At 43.1% G+C, this 16,347-nt stretch overlaps 1 protein-coding gene and 1 long non-coding RNA gene across 3 annotated transcripts in view; one reads left to right on the plus strand and one right to left on the minus strand.

Annotated features, from left to right (window-relative positions):
- Positions 1-16,347, minus strand: part of LOC127596355 (la-related protein 4) — a 58,506-nt gene that overhangs the window by 18,193 nt on the left and 23,966 nt on the right. The window lies entirely within an intron of this gene.
- On the plus strand, positions 10,324-15,906 carry LOC127596424 (uncharacterized). The gene is made up of 8 exons (XR_007961452.1): positions 10,324-10,805; positions 10,974-11,063; positions 12,024-12,116; positions 12,215-12,316; positions 12,422-12,496; positions 13,364-13,477; positions 13,547-13,624; positions 15,364-15,906. It is a non-coding gene; the product is annotated as an uncharacterized LOC127596424 (long non-coding RNA).

The following is a 16,347-nucleotide window of genomic DNA, read 5'->3' on the forward strand; positions in this document are numbered from 1 at the left end:
CTTATCTTATCTTAAATGGATAAATCGCAGTACTATTTACAATTTTCCTTCACATCATTTAATTATTATTATTATTATGATTGTTATTTTTTATTCATCAGCCTGACAGCAGTCGGTAGGAACGAGCGTCGGTATCTCTCCTTCTTGCAGCGCGGGTGTAACAGTCTCTGGCTGAAGGAGCTACCAAGTGCTGTCAGGGCGGGCTGGAGGGTGTGGGAGGGACTGGCCATCATAGCTTTTTTTGTTTGTTTTTCAAAGACCTTTACAAGTTATGTGAATTCAATTTTTTTGTGAGGAATGTATTTTATTGAATGTGTTTGTTCTGAGTTTGTGTTGGACTCCTATTATTTCCATGTGATTTGGTTAAATGTATCCGATTAAAATTGGAAATGCAATTAATAATAACAGTACCCAAATTAAGTAAAGCCTCAGTCCTACCCAAAATCCACCATCATTTTTGCAAAACTTTAATTGTATTCAATAGAACGCAATGAAGGGACATAGAATTTTTTTCTTGTCTACATTACATTTTACATTGTCTAGATCCAAAAGTACTGTACTTAAACAAGTAGAAAAATGTATTACATCAAAAAAGAGAGGTTCGAGGCTCGTTAAAGCCACTTTTCATCAGTTGTTTTTGTTGAGGCACAAATAAACGTTGCATTTAGCATAATTTTAAACTGTCTGACCATTACAATTGGACAAAGAAAATAGCACTTTAAAACGATCTGACATATCTCTTCAATGTGTACACATACAGTGAACAACTGTGACATCAGCTCAATGAAATGTAGAGTGAAACTGAAATGAACAGATTTAAACACTAACCTCGTGTACATAAATACAACACAAATCATCTGGTACTAAACAAAGACATAAATGCAGCTCGAAGTGTGACAAACAACGATAAACAAGGCGTTTTCGCGATTCTTTCGCATGCTAATTAGCTCGCTAGCACCGACCTAGCATCGTCGCTATGTTGTTAGCATTCATTTAGCATCATCGCTATGTCGTTAGCAGTACTGTACTCTGAGCTAGCGAGTTTCAATGACAACAATTGAAGAAAAACGATTTCCGAAACACATTTCTAAATAATTCTAAGCACAAGCAGACTTACAGCCATTGCTTTCGAAGGTGAAACGAAAGGAATATAACTCAGGAGGACCAGTTGCAACGACCACAATCGGGCTTTCTGGAACGATTAGTCTGCTACCAACACGGCGTCTGCTACCCACAATGCACCGCGATAACTAAATGAATATTCTAAACACGATTTCTATTAATGAAATGGCCCGAAACTTTTACTGTGGGCAGAACACTTACATACAGGAGTTTATGAATAAAATGTGTGCGAGAATTGAAAGCCGTTGAGAGACGGCATCGTGTTTGCACATGGTGGCCAACTCCTGCTGAGTGCATCAAGCCGAATTAATCAAATATCTTATCATAAAATAACTTATCATGGGGATTGACAATAGGATGGCACATATTTTTATTTTATTGGATGGATTCTGGAGTTGGTGTGAATTCACAAATACTGCGAGAATTCAGCTTGCAGGCATGGTTTTCCTTAGAAGAGGCTGTGAATCAGTCGCCAAATGTCCGCATGACCAATGTTCCCTCTAAATTGTGCTCGTGAGCAATTTTGCGTAGCTCTCGTGCTCCCAGCCGCACACGGTGATGCTGGCGCGCACAACGCGCAGCTGCAGGCAACATTGAAGGGGTGTTCACACGGCACACATTTGCTCCGGCCCTGCACCGATGTATTTTGTTGCGATATATTTTGCACCGCAGCAAAATGTGTGGAGCGTTCACACGAACAAAGCCGCTGAGCATGTCAGCACCGGCACAGCGTCGTGCAGCCCCACTTGCGTTCACACGGCAGTTTCTGCAGCGGAGCAAAACGACAGAAAACAAATGACCTGTCGTGTTGTTGTTTTTTTTAAACGTATACACAACTCAAGGACTACTGGACAGGCACGTCCTTCTCCTTCTCGGTCTCCGTGCCTTCTACTCGAGAGTGACCGCCCCCGAAAAACGCAAATCAACGATGACTTCAATGACACTCAGAAAAGCAAACACGTAATGCGCCAAACAGAAAATCAGAGAGGAAATCACAAAATAAATTATATGGGGGTGGGGGGTTGTGAGCACACAACAAAGGAACAAACTACACAAACAACTCCGAGACAGTCCAGATGTTACCAGCTAAGTCTTGTGTCGTTATTAAACAAACACATGCAGTCCGACAGAGCGTGAAAGCAACGCATTCTCGCCGTACGTAAACTCTTCACAAGCATTTGCTCTGGAGCAAATTTAACCCAGTTGCGTTCACACGTGCAAATTTACATCGGTGCTGCTGCGCAAACGAGCTTTTGCTCCGGAGCTAATTTTTAAACCACCTCCCTGTGGTGGATCAAATTTGGTCCGGTGTAAGCTGTTTTCTGGGGCTACACCGGAGCTAATTTGCACGCGTGAACGCTCTACTGGGGCAGCCCCGGTGTAGCACCGGACCAAATTTTGCCGTGTGAACACCCCTTGAGACCGCTTAATTCACGAAAACCATATGTGGACATAGTTTACGAGCCCCTTAAATGAGCCTCTTTGTTTGTTTAAACCTCTTTCACACTTTTCGGTGGACAGGAGACTAGAAATGTTTGTGTTTAACTAAATGACATGCTTTCCATGATTAATGAGTAGGCAGTGTGGGACCATATTGCTACAGGTTGTATTGAGACTTGATTATTCTTGAAAAGACCCATGCTAAAATAAAAGTAACGAATGAGGGCTGGTATATATGTTACAACTCTCTATTCAGTGGTTTGATTTTTGCTTGTTTTGTAACATATCTGCTTCATGTAACTTGTGATCTCAGGTTTTAGACAGGTGTAACGCTTGTTTGATTTTGCTCACCGTGGTCCAAGTAATACTCAGGCAGTTTGTGTGAATGCTATTACAAATGGAAAATTAGAAGAAATATTGCTCATGACCTTGCTGCATGTCCACACGAATGACTCAAACTTAAATACTGTGGAATATTGCATGTTTCAAGTATGCCGACTCTAATCAGAATTTGAAAATGCTAGCTTAAAGCTCTTCTCATGGTCTCACCACCCGTGGGAGGGGTCAAAGGGGTCGGGTGCAATGCGAGCTGGGCGGCAGCCAAAGGCGGGGACCCTGGCGGTCCGATCCTCGGCTGCAGAAGCTAGCTCTTGGGACATGGAATGTCACCTCTCTGGCAGGGAAGGAGCCCGAACTGGTGTGTGAGGCAGAGAAGTTCCGACTGGATATAGTCGGACTTGCCTCCACACACAGCCTAGGTTCTGGACAGCTGAGCAACGCTGTCTTGGGTGGTGATCGAGGGGAGGTCAAGTTTGAGATAGTGAGAGATTGGAAAGAAAAGCCACCAGCTGTTATAGGTCTCAAAGGTCGCAAAGAGCCCTCATTTTGTGACTACTCTTGTTATAATGTATTTTGTTCATATACCTGTACTGTATACTGCCGTTTTTGTGTTATTTGTGTTGTTGGGGCATATATTTTTGCATTTGACTGCATGTGTTCTTACACATGTATTTTGTTAACATACTTGCATGTTCATAAAGGACGTGTACCATAGTCATGTCCCACATAAGGAAATTCTGTTATCAAGACTGATTGAGCAACGCAACCATGATTTCTACTAAAGAATACTTACTGTTGTTACTTACTGGATGCAAATCATAATGATCCAGTTGAAATGTCCAAATCAGAATGAAACAAATTGGATATGCTGGGAACACTTCTGCAATACAGTACCTAACTCATTTTTTCTTGCAAAGCGTTGTGGCTGGCTTCTGCGCAGCTCTGCTAATTGAAATGTAAACAAACTCATGTCTGGGGGGAGGGGTGCTGCAAAAACTTCGTTTTGGAGCAGGTAACAGCCCTGCTCTTCCTGGCAAATGACTAAGTCAATTATCAAAATTGCCACAGCCTTTTTGAACTTTGAGGTCTGCTATGAAGGCGAGCATGATAAATTTTGAGCAACATCTACATACAGTATTTGAGTAACGAGGCTCACCAATGTCACATACTCCGCACACACACAGTATATTTAAACTGACTTACAATTTTACAATTGTTTTTAAAGCAACATAATTCCAGCTCCGGCCTCCCTGTGTGGAGTTTGCATGTTCTCCCCGGGCCTGCGTGGGTTTTCTCCGGGTGCTCCGGCTTCCTCCCACATTCCAAAAATATGCATGGCAGGCTGATTGAAGCACTAAATTGTCCCTAGGTGTGAGTGTGAGTGCGAATGGTTGTTCGTCTCTGTGTGCCCTGCGATTGGCTGGCAACCGATTCAGGGTGTCCCCCGCCTACTGCCCGGAGACAGCTGGGATAGGCTCCAGCACCCCCCGCGACCCTAGTGAGGATCAAGCGGTTAGGAAGATGAATGAATGAATGAATGAATGAATTCCAAACTCTAATATGGAATTTAGATGAAACAATTATTTACTTATTGAATGCAAGTCATATTTTCCAGTTGAAATGTCCAAATCAGAATGAAACAAATTGGATATGCTGGGAACACTTCTGCAATACAGTACCTAACTCATTTTTTCTTGCAAAGCGTTGTGGCTGGCTTCTGCGCAGCTCTGCTAATTGAAATGTAAACAAACTCATGTCTGGGGGGAGGGGTGCTGCAAAAACTTCGTTTTGGAGCAGGTAACAGCCGCTCCTCTTCATGGCCAATGACTAAGTCAATTATCAAAATTGCCACAGCCTTTTTGAACTTTGAGGTCTGCTGTGAAGGCGAGCATGATCAATTTTGAGCAACATCTACATACAGTATTTGAGTAACGAGGATCACCAATGTCACATACTCCTAAAATAATTACAGCAAATAAAATTATATATATGTTCACAAACACAACCGCACACACAGTATATTTAAACTGACTTAAAAATTTACAATTGTTTTTAAAGCAACATAATTCCAAACTCTAATATGGAATTTAATCGTTTCTTGGTTTCTTGGAATTGGAATTCTTTACTTATTGAATGCAAGTCATATTTTCCAGTTTCAATGTCCAAAGCAGAATAAAATGAATTGGATTTTCTGGGGCCCTCCGTGAGTCGTCACCTTACCGTGGTGGAGGGGTTTGTGTGTCCCAATGATCCTAGAAGCTAAGTTGTCTGGGGCTTTATGCCCCTGGCAGGGTCACCCATGGCAAACAGGTTCTAGGTGAGGGGCCAGACAAAGCACGGCTCAAAGACCCCAATGATGAATACAATAAATGGATCTAGGTTTCCCTTGCCCGGACGCGGGTCACCGGGGCCCCCCTCTGGAGCCAAGCCTGGAGGTGGGGCTCGTTGGCAGGCGCCTGGTGGCCGGGCCTACACCCATGGGGCCCGGCCGGGCACAGCCCGAAGAGGCAATGTGGGTCCCCCTTCCCATGGGCTCACCACCCATGAGAGGGGCCAAAGGGGTCGGGTGCAATGTGAGCTGGGCGGCAGCCAAAGGCGGGGACCCTGGCGGTCCGATCCTCGGCTGCAGAAGCTAGCTCTTGGGACATGGAATGTCACCTCTCTGGCAGGGAAGGAGCCCGAGCTGGTGTGTGAGGCAGAGAATTTCCGACTGGATATAGTCGGACTTGCCTCCACACACAGCCTGGGTTCTGGTACCAGTTCTCTCGAGAGGGGTTGGACTCTCTTTCACTCTGGAGTTGCTCACGGTGAGAGGCGCAGAGCAGGTGTGGGCATGCTCGTTGCCCCCCGGCTCAGTGCCTGTAAATTGGGGCTCACACCGGTGGACGAGAGGGTTGCATCCCTTCGCCTGCGGGTGGGGGGACGGGTCCTGACTGTTGTTTGTGCATATGCACCAAACAGCAGCTCAGCATATCCACCCTTTTTGGAGTCCTTGGAGGGTGTGCTGGAGAGTACTCCTGCTGGGGACTCCCTTGTTCTACTGGGGGACTTCAATGCTCACGTGGGCAATGACAGTGAGACCTGGAGGGGCGTGATTGGGAGGAACGGCCCCCCCGATCAGAACTCGAGTGGTGTTTTGTTATTGGACTTCTGTGCTCGTCACGGACTGTCCATAACGAACACCTTGTTCAAACATAAGGGTGTCCACATGTGCACTTGGCACCAGGACACCCTAGGCCGTAGTTCCATGATCGACCTTGTGGTCGTGTCATCGGATTTGCGGCCGCATGTTCTGGACACTCGGGTGAAGAGAGGGGCGGAGCTGTCAACTGATCACCACCTGGTGGTGAGGAGGCTCCGATGGTGGGGGAAGATGCCGGTCCGTCCTGGCAGACCCAAACGTATTGTGAGGGTCTGTTGGGAGCGTCTGGCAGAATCCCCTGTCAGAAGGAGTTTCAACCCCCACCTCCGACAGAGCTTTTCCCATGTTCCGGGGGAGACGGGGGACATTGAGTCAGAGTGGACCATGTTCCGTGCCTCTATTGTTGAGGCGGCCAATCTGAGTTGTGGCCGTAAGGTGGTTGGTGCCTGTCGTGGCGGCAACCCTCGTACTCGCTGGTGGACACCAGCAGTAAGGGATGCCGTCAAGCTGAAGAAGGAGTCCTATCGAGCCTTTATGGCCTGTGGGACCCCAGAGGCAGCTGACGGGTATCGACTGGCCAAGCGGAACGCAGCTTTGGTGGTCGCCGAGGCAAAAACCAGAGCATGGGAAGAGTTCGGTGAGGCCATGGAAGCCGACTTCCGAACGGCTTCGAGGAAATTCTGGTCCACCATCCGACGTCTCAGGAGGGGGAAGCAGTGCACCACTAACACTGTGTACAGTGGGGATGGGGCGCTGCTGACTTCAACTCGGGACGTTGTGAACCAGTGGGCAGAATACTTCGAAGACCTCCTCAACTCCACCAACACGCCTTCCTTGGAGGAAGCAGAGCCTGGGGACTCTGAGGTGGGCTCTCCTATCTCTGTGGTTGAAGTCACCGATGTGGTTAAAAAGCTCCTCGGTGGCAAGGCCCCAGGGGTGGATGAGATCCGCCCGGAGTTCCTCAAGGCTCTGGATGTTGTGGGGCTGTCCTGGTTGACACGCCTCTGCAACATCGCGTGGTCAACAGGGAGAGTGCCTCTGGATTGGCAGACCGGGGAGTTCTGTGGGGTGTGCTTCGTGGGTATGGAGTACCGAACCCCCTGTCTCGGAGTTGTTTGTTCCTTTGTTGTTTGTTCACAACCCCCCACCCCCATAGAATTTATTTTGTGATTTCCTCTCTTGATTTTCAGTTTGGTGCATTAGTGTTTGCTTTTCTGAGTGTCATTGAAGTCATCGTTCATTTACGTTTTCTTGGGTGGTCACTCTCGAGCAGAAGGCATGGAAACCGGGAAGGAGAAGGACGTGCCGGTCTAGTAGTCGCTTGAGTTGTGTATATACAGTACGTTTTAAAAAGAACCAACACGACAGCTCGTTTGTTTTCTGTCGTTTTGCTCCGCTGCAGAAACTGCCGTGTGAAGCGGCTTTGTACGTGTGAACGCTCCACACAATTTGCTGCGGTGCAAAATATATCGCAACAAAATATATCGTTGCAGCGCCGGAGCAAATGTGTGCCATGTGAACGGCCCTTTAGTCAATCAGTTCCTACAACAGCAAATCGCAACCGGCCCCTTGCTAGGTTCTGATAACCTTCAATCTTGGCTCTTGCCTCCCTGTATGGAGTTTGCATGTTCTCCCCGGGCCTGTGTGGGTTTTCTCCAGATACTCTGGTTTCCTCCCACATTCCAAAAACATGCATGAAAGAATAATAGAACACTCTAAATTGTCCCTAGGTGTGAGTGTCAGTATGGATGGTTGATCATCCATGCATGTCCTTTAGAACAGCTTTTCACATGGCTACACTGTAAAAATGAACTTTTGGTTTGAAAAAAAAAGATGTCTACATTAGAGATTGTGCAGGACAACTGCGTCTTTGTCAGTGGCTAAGTACCCACTCGTTGATGAGTACTTAAGAATGCAATGGACAGTAATTAGGGTGTGACACATATTTGGTTTCTGGGGGGGGGGGGGGACAAAGTGGAGACTCGCTTCGTTGACGCAAAGTTTCACATCAAGGTGAGGGGCCTGAAATTAGCGTCTTGTAGCCCGTGAGTGTGAGACCCCTGTATTAAATTAAGAAACATTTCACATCTTTTTGGAAAGGCAGGTTGGAAATATAGGTTGTTATTTCAGTATTATTGGATGACTACATTGATAAACTACAACTTGAGCCCTTCTGACAGTTTCGTGGTATATTGGTTTCAATGGCAGCACTGTTAAATGCTGGATGCGGAAGGGAGCCGGTCACCTTGTTGAAGTGAAGTTGTAGTCTTGGAAGTAGGAAAAATGGACAAACATAAATATGGAACAGCTTTGACAATATCCCAAACTGTAATAACCGAAGCAGAGCATTGCATACACAGTGTAGGTGTTTTATTTGTTTTAATTTCTTTGATTGATAAATTAATAACTAAAGTGTTTTGAAATGTTGTTACAATACTTTATGTAGTTTAGGAATTTGTGTGAATTTCTGATTATGTTATATGAAACGTTAAAGTGAGAAGACCATGAAAGGGTTAATCGTGTTTAAGTAGAATTTTCGCTCCGAAGTTGCTGCTCTGCCCATCCCCCGCTTTCCCCCTCGCATCAATTAAGAGCGGTTGGCTTCAAAGGCTGGAGGAGCGTTGTCTTCACACGATACTTTTCGGCGCACTCAAGCCATTTATATTTCTATACCGGGACAACCAACACCATTTGGCTTTTTGACAACATGGAGAAAACACGGAGAAGACTGTTGTTACAATACTTTATGTAGTTTAAGAATTTGTGTGAATTTCTGATTATGTTATATGAAACGTTAAAGTGAAAAGACCATGAAAGGGTTAATCATGTTTAAGTAGAGTTTTCGCTCCGAAGTTGCTGCTCTGCCCATCCCCCCACTCTGCCCATCCCCCCACTCTCCCCCTCGCATCAATTAAGAAGCGGTTGGCTTCAAAGGCTGGAGGAGCGTTGTCTTCGCGCGATACTTTTCGGCGCACTCCAGCCATTTATATTTCTATACCGGGACAACCAACACCATTTGGCTTTTTAACGACATGGAGAAAACACGGAGAAGACTCGCCCCTAACCGGGAGCACCACCGTCAGAATGAGAATGCTCAGGTAAGTAATCATCCTTTCTTTGTCGAGAGACGCGTACCCGCGAATACGAGTGTCGTCGTAACAATCTGCGTACTGAGCACCGAAGGACTTGTTACTCGCGGCGTACTGTAAACTCTAGGCCGTCAATTGGTTTTAATTTAAAGCTGCTTTATGTAGTTTTTTTTCTACACGAAGAAACAATGGCAAACTACGAACACAGCAATTTAGGAACAACGCACATGGCTTGCGCTCAGGCGGTTACGGCAAGGCCGCGTCGCGTTGAATTTATGTGGTTTATATTTCGGCAAAAATGAGACAGAAATTGTTAGTTTCTGTACTCATACCGAATTGAAATAAGTAGACAAATGAACCAGTGCTCTGGCTCGCTGTATTATATTAAACTAGACATGTTTAGTCTAGCCAGAAACCATTTTTTCTCGAGAAAAATGTATTTTTTAAATTAAATACCGAATGAATGAGGCGGATTGCAGGCCAACGCGAGCTGCTTTACTGTGTTTTTAAATGCCAGTTGCTTAATTTCACAGAGCATCCGAAGCGTGTATCCAACATGAGTTTTATCATCACAGGTTCAAATACTACTCTGTACCATTTTATTTATTACTATCGTATTTTGAGTTAATTTCAATAATCATATTCATTTTACTCTTTTTTTCTGCCTGTCAACTAAAATGTCCATCGATTTTTGCCCAGTTTTTAATTTAATAAATTATATTATTTGTCTCTTTTCCATGAGACTAGAAAATGCATGCTGATTAACTCATACTTTGTTTTATTAATGGAGGTTTTAGTTCCATCTGGTCTACTTTCCATCCTGTGAAAATGTGTGACGACAAAACATTGTCGTATTTTCATGAATGCAAGTTGGAAGACAAGTGTTGAAAACATTGGCAAAGACAGATAAACTTTGTACAGAATTGCCGAGATCTAGCATAAAACTCTTTTTCACCATCTCAGTTGTCTACAAAATTAACAATTTTCCCTGTTTTTCCCTCTTCTGCCCTGATGTGTAGGCTCAAATGCGTAAAGCCCAACCATCAGGGCAACATACACCTCTTCTCAAAGAGAGGCCTGGTGCTGAGACTCATTCCGGAGCCTTCTCCACAAGGTCAACACCATCATCAACATCAGAGGAGTCTGTGTCATCCGCCCAAAGTGGAGATGACCACAAACCAGCATTCAGTGAAGGGGGGCGGCGGGGGGTCCCGGTCGTCCAACAGCAGTGGATCAGAAAAGGACCACATTGATTTGCATGAAGCTAAGGCCCTCAAGGCAAAATGTAAATCAAAACAAAAAGGTATGAAATCGAAAGGAACAGAGAAGTTAAATGATGGCCAAAAAAGGAACTACCACCAATCTTCGTGGATGTGACACGTGCCTCAGAAAATACGCACAAGAGAGCAAGGCCAAAAACCCAGAACTGTTGAGGTCAACAAAATTAAGGAAGCATGTTGCTACCTTATGTCAGCTTCTCGACCTGAACAATCAGGAACTCGAGCAAGTTGCTCGTTTTATGGGACACGACATTAGAGTCCATTGTGAGTTTTATCGGCAGACCGATAAAACTTTCCAAGTGGCCAAGATTGCCAAACTACTGTTTGCGATGGAACGTGGGACAGAGTCGCTGAAGGGAAAGAGTCTGCAAACCCTGGACTCTGTTATCACTGGTATGTAAATTAATATATTTTTAAAGTCATCCCCTTCCATTTATTCTTTTCTCCATCTGTCTTTGTTTCCACGACAGTGTGCATGTCTTTATCGGCATATTTTCTTTTACCTTCATATTTTAGTGTAAAATTATGTTTTCTGATTTCTGACTGTGAATATTTCAAAAGGAAGAGCACATGCAGCCACCTCAACCAAAGGTCTGAAAAGTGGCAAAAAGAGAAGACCAGATCCAGGGAGACGACAGGAAGCTCAAGATGGTATGTAATAAAAATAACATTAGTAGTCATAGCAGGAAGAGGGATGCCAATATATGCTCTAGAGTTCATGCTTGGAATTAATATAGAAACCTTGAATCATTTCAAATTAATCACATTCAAACGTTAGCCCTAATGTTGACCAAATGACCTACTTCTAAGTTACAACAATTTTTAGTTAGACACCAATTGATCCCAGTTGCCTCTGCCTCTGGCACCTTTAACCAGAACCTTTTTTTCAATGATAACAATAAGCAAACAAAAGCACGCACATATGTATGTCGAGTTATTTGGGGGGATGTTGCAGCAACTTGACAGGCAGCTGCCTCTCACTATCCTCACACGTGTGCTGTTCTGACACACATCTGTCCTGTGGATTAAAAGTAACGAACAATGATCAAAGACAGAACTTTTAATCAAACAGGGAGTTAGTGATAACATGCGATCGATACCGTTCTAATACCGTTAAACTACTACTGATTAAAGCTGGTTAGCCTGTCGACCTCACAGTGCAAAGGTGCAGGGTTCAATTTCGGTCCTAGTCTTCCTATGTGGCGTTTGCTTATTTTTCCCACCACATACCTGCGTGGGCTTACTCCAAGTACTTCGGTTTCCTCCCACATTCCCATAACATGCATGGCCGATTGAACACTCTAAATTGTCCCCAGGTGTGAGTTTGAGATGGTTGTCTCTGTGTGCCCTGCAATTGGCTGGCAACTTGTTCAGGGTGTCCCCCGCTGACCTCCCAAAGACAGCTGGGATAGGCTCCAGCATGCCCTGCGACTCTTGTGAAGATAAAGCGGATTGGAAAATGGATGGATGTTTAGTAATTCCTTCACCTTGACAGCTCTCATTTTCTCTGTGTCCAGACCATTTGCATAAATGAGAAAACCCTTTCATTCTCGGAGCAAGAGTGAATGTCTTCCATCCATATTTACATGGTGTAAATGTCATCTTTCACAGAATGAGAAGTGCCACATTCAGCTGTAGCAACGAGATCTGATGATGAAGATGATGGAGGCGGTAACAGTACCAACTTGGACACTGAAAACACAGGTAATGCTTTCAGTTTGACTTGGACCATCTGTCACTGCACCATTGCTATGTTTCTGAGATGTAAGGAATTTCATTTGAGTACATCATCTTGCTCCAAGGCACCTACAAAAGGCCACCGAAGATGCAGTCAATTAAAGAAAGAAATTATGCTGATGACGCTGATGACGACATGAGTGATGTTTCTGGCAGTGAATATGGCGGTAATGTTTTTTTGTCCGACTTGAATCCTCTTTTGCTGTATTATTGGCATATTTCTGAGATGCATGTGGAAAGAACTTTGATTCTATCAAAACATTATTTTATAGATGGAGGGGTGTGCCATAAGACAGTTAAGAAGACTGTCAAGAAAAAAAAGACAATGTTGGGAAGACATGGATTGGGTGAGTCTCTAACATTGGCACAAGTGACATGTTACAGACCTGGCATTAGTACGATTTTTTTTCTTACTCTAAGTCAGGGGTGTCAAACTCATTTCACTCTGTCAAACTCAGGCCACATTGGCCTCGGTAGATGTTAAGTGGGCCGAGCCATTAAAATTATACCGTACTCTGCTATAAAGAAGCACAAGAACATTCGGAAATGTAGAAATTTAATGAACATATCTTTTTACAAAACATTTCATGAAGCACCTTAGATTTCCTTAGACAAATGTACGATTGACTTTTATCATTCACATATATGCATCGCAACTGATTGTACAAGGGCACTAAACAAGTAATTGGTGTTGAAAAATACAGTGATGCGCTTTTAGATTAAAGGAGATTTGTGAAGAAAGGAATTTTTAAGCCTTGTGCATATAAATTATAAATTTAATCCCTGCCTATACCTTACAAACTAAAGAGAGTGCCATTAAATGTGTAAAGAATAATGAATTAAAATGTCCTTGATAGCATCTGCTGTTTTGGGTCCGTCCGTCTCAGTGACAGACTTAGACTGCTGTTGTCTTCTTCTCAAAACAATGTGTCTTTCTACTCTGATCAAAACGGTGTGTCCCCTAGCGGATACTCCATGAATTGCATGTTATTCAAAATTTTCGTTCCATGTCTTTTCTGCATTTTTTTCACTTTTAAATGATCCTGCGGGCCTGATCAAACCTGCTTGTCGGACGGTAACGGCCCGCCGGCCGTATGTTTGACACCCCCGCTCCAAGTCCTGATTGTTTTTTGTACATTCCAATATATCAGGAATTACAAATGTGTATCATCAAAGCATATTCACCCAAAGTATATTATTATTATTATTTACAGTCTATGACGCATCTTTCACACATGGCCAAGAACAACCATCAACATCAGGGAGCGCCACCAAACGAAAGAGGATTGCAACACTTACACATGACGACGATGATGTTGAAGACAGCGGTGAGTCAGTGCATCGTCAACACAACTCAAAGTTTCATTACCATTATACTAACATGCCAACTTTCTTAGATGAAGAGGACAAAAAGACTGGACACAGATCTCTTGGGAAGAAGAAGACAGCAGTTCGAAAAGAACATAGTGAAGTTGGTAAGATGAATTTCTGTTGGATAGATCCGTATAACAATTTAAGAAACTCAAACAGCACAAGTGACTGTGACTTGCAGATGTAAAGACGAGTCGTTGAAGTGGTCTACTCAGTTGTAAAATTGTCTTCAATTTCTATTGTATAGCAATTTCTCTTACAGGGTTATGATATAATTTGGTTACAGTAACACACTGATTGTAATTGAATCCAATTAAAAAAAAATCTGACCAAAGAGAGATACAGTCGAACCTCTCAACAACGAAATCATGTTTGCAGCCAGAAATATTCACATTCACACCATCACTGAGCAGGAACTGATCCCACACAAGTCATGCGAGTATACCACTACACCACAGGTGTCAAAGTCAAGGCCCAGGGGCCGGATTTGGCCTGCCACATCATTTTATGTGGCCTGCAAAAGCAAATAAAGCATGTCGAATTCCATGAGGCTTGCTAAAGTCTGAACCAAAATCTCAAAATGTCATATGAAGTCCACAAGAACAATCATTATGTTTTACTTCTGATTTTAAAAGTAGTTATCCATCAATATGTTATGAGTGGTGTATGTAATGTGGAGGTGATTAAATGTGTATATGGTCTCCCAAAATTCATAATGGCCCTCCAAGGGAAACCATGACTACAATGTGGCCTGTGCCAAAAATGAGTTGGTCACTCCTGCAATACACCATCAGCAACCAGAAGTTACATATTTGGTATCTGACATTTGAATGGATTGTAAAATAATGCATTTCACTGCAAACAAGGAAAACTGGTAATGCATACCGTATTAGATAATATTCACCACATATGTTGCTCTGAAATCGGCAAAGTGGTTCAGGCTTTGATTGTAGCTTCGAAACATGAATGTCAACAGTGCCGCTGGATTACCATTTATCGCGGCCTCTGTGTGTCATGGATTTTTTCAAACATATTCATTAAAAAAAAGTGAAAATGCTGCAAAAGGTCCTCAAGAGGCAGTGAAAATAATCAAAACAACAGCGAGTCACATAGAGCAACATATACAGGACTGTGTTTACTGTATTTCGTTATTTATACACTAACCTAACCTAACTTATACATGTTTAAATATATTAGTATATAGCATTAAGTACTGTTAATTACTACAAACATGCATGTATACCAGTACATTTGGCCTTATAAATATTTATACTCATACACATGTTCATATACCTATATGGAGGGTGGGGGGGTTTTGCTACTTAGCGGATTTTCGTTTATCGCGGGTGGTTTCGGTCCCCATTAACCGCGATAAACGAGGGATCACTGTACTTGCAAAGACTGTTTTTTCTGTATGTTCTTCACAATAGAAGGCTTCAGAAATAGAAAACAAAAGTTTGGGGCATGCTGGAGCCTATCCTAGCCGTCATTGGGCTGTAGTCAGAGTACACCCTTTAGTGGTTGCCACCCAATTGGGGGGCCCACATAGATAAACAAGACATTAAAGGCGGAGACTAGGCAAAAAACCCCACATTAATTTTAAGGATATTGAAAAATATTAAATAATGTAAAGAGCATAACACTCATGAATCATGCCTTGAGGGAAATTGCTGCTGAGGTGTTTTTAAGTCAACAAAGTTGCTTTAAACTAGATGCCTAAAACATGTTTTGAATCAATGCATTTTTGATAGTTTTTATTCTGGTCCTGTTATCAGTCAAGGCAGTGTTCAGATCTGTTTATATTCAACTAAACCACTAATAACCCTCTTTTTTTCCCCTCCAGAATTGGAAACTAAAAAAAGGAAGAGACCCGGACTCCAAAGGAAAGAGCAGCAATTGATCGACACCTTTCAAAATTTGTAGCATTAAAGAAAGTTCCAAGGAAAGATGACTGCGTTAAGTGTCGTAGTCAAGCATCGCCAGACCTTGAAGACCGCACATGGAGAGATATTCCACAATGAAATTATTAAAAGATATGTAATTGGGAAAAAAGCTTGAAGATGAAAGATAGAGAGAGGGAGAGACATAGGGGGGAGATAGATGAAGGGAGAGAGGGAATGGGATGAGAGAGAGGGGAGAAAAGGAATAGAGTTTGAAAGCACAGTTATTTGGTAGGGTATATGTGGGTTCATGTGTCAGGTTGTGGCGCAGCAAGTTTTTTTAGTGTGCGTTTTGAAGGTTGAAGTTTTTCAGGTGTTCTTGTAAGTTTTGAATAAGAGTACTTTTGTTTGTCAAAAATAAATCATAAAGTCAAGTCAGCTTTTATTGTCAAATATGCTCTCTGTGTAATGTACAGCACAGATTAAAATACTTTCCTCTCAGCCACAGTGCAAACCTGTGGCGTATTGAACACACAAATATCAGAACTAAATAAAACTAAATAAATGACAGTACCCATAAATTAATGGTGATAAACTGTTTAAAAATAATATATCTGATTATAAATTTACATTATTAAATGTTTAGTAAGGTGAACGGCACCTAATCTACTTCAAAATCATTAAGAACGCATGGCCAGTGCCCGGTCCTCACTTATCTAGTTAAAAACTTTTTCTTAACCTTTGGTGTTTTATTTAATCTAAAGGAATGTATTGCCTAAGGGCGCCCTCCTGTGTCTAGAAATGTGTCTTTTTCATTTCTTTTTCAAGCAGAAAGGGTGGTCCTCGCTTTGTAGGCCTTTTTACTCGGTCCTCACTGTGCAGCAAGTGCAGGAATGTGTGTGTGTGTGTGTGTGTGTGTGTGTGTGTGTGTGTGTGTGTGTGTGCGC

This window comes from Hippocampus zosterae, chromosome 2 (assembly GCF_025434085.1).
Source record: "Hippocampus zosterae strain Florida chromosome 2, ASM2543408v3, whole genome shotgun sequence".
Taxonomy (NCBI): domain Eukaryota; kingdom Metazoa; phylum Chordata; class Actinopteri; order Syngnathiformes; family Syngnathidae; genus Hippocampus; species Hippocampus zosterae.